This window comes from Cyphomyrmex costatus, unplaced genomic scaffold, assembly GCF_001594065.2.
Source record: "Cyphomyrmex costatus isolate MS0001 unplaced genomic scaffold, Ccosl1.0 scaffold84, whole genome shotgun sequence".
NCBI lineage: Eukaryota > Metazoa > Arthropoda > Insecta > Hymenoptera > Formicidae > Cyphomyrmex > Cyphomyrmex costatus.
Genome location: NW_017280419.1, coordinates 70,358 through 71,354, shown reverse-complemented (window position 1 = coordinate 71,354; position 997 = coordinate 70,358).

Below are 997 nucleotides of genomic sequence, written 5' to 3'. Positions count from 1 at the left end.
TAAATGTCCCAGTTTGCGACCATGACCCTGTTTGTGACCACTTTAAGACTTATATGTAATTAATCAGAAATTTCAAGTAATTTATCTCTGAAAACAATATTTATTACGTTTTTCAATTAATAATCCATCGTTTTGATATGTGATGTAGTGATATTTGATTAACAGATAACTCATGAAAATGTGAAATAAGGTGCCCGTACCGTCATTAAGTGCAGATCGAGCACGTTGTTGTCGCCACGTTGGTAGACATGGCGTTTGTCACGGCAAAGTCATAGCTGTGTCATATTGTCGTAGACAAACGTTCATAAACAGTTTTTGTGATAAAGTTTTAGTGAACAAGTGAATAAATATTGTGCTATGTGTGAATTCTGAAAAAGGTTGGTAATTTTGAGTATATAAGTGAATATGACAAATCGGTTCAATAAAACACGCATGTTTCTATCTGTGATTGTCTCAAGAGAACTAGCTATAACATTAAATTTCGTTGCTTTTTTCAAAACGATAACAATTAATACTCATCTCCATATGTTTCTAAATACGTATGAGTTACATTTTGATCCTGTTACATACGAGCGTTTTATTCAAGGTTGCGCTCGCGGTGCTACACCGAAATGTATATTATTTATTCGCTGAGACAATTTTTCCGTTTTTCCTCGTCGTTTGCTTATCGTGTGTATTGCATCATGTGCGTCGGTTACTAAGTGATACATGGTGATACATTCGATCCAATACACCAGTCACTAACCGTGTAGTCGCAAATAGGGCAAAATTAAAATCAAGCGGTCACTAATGTCTACATTTACATAGTTTGCTATTTATTTTTTTATATTTATTAGATTATGTTTACAACCCTAGTAAAGCATGTTTTTCGATACAAAAATGATTAATCTTGAGTTCGGTATAATTGATTCCTGATTTTAATCACTCTAGAGTATTTTTCATTCGTATTAACTCATGCGATTTTCTTATAAGGTCACAAACTGGGACATTTACCTTA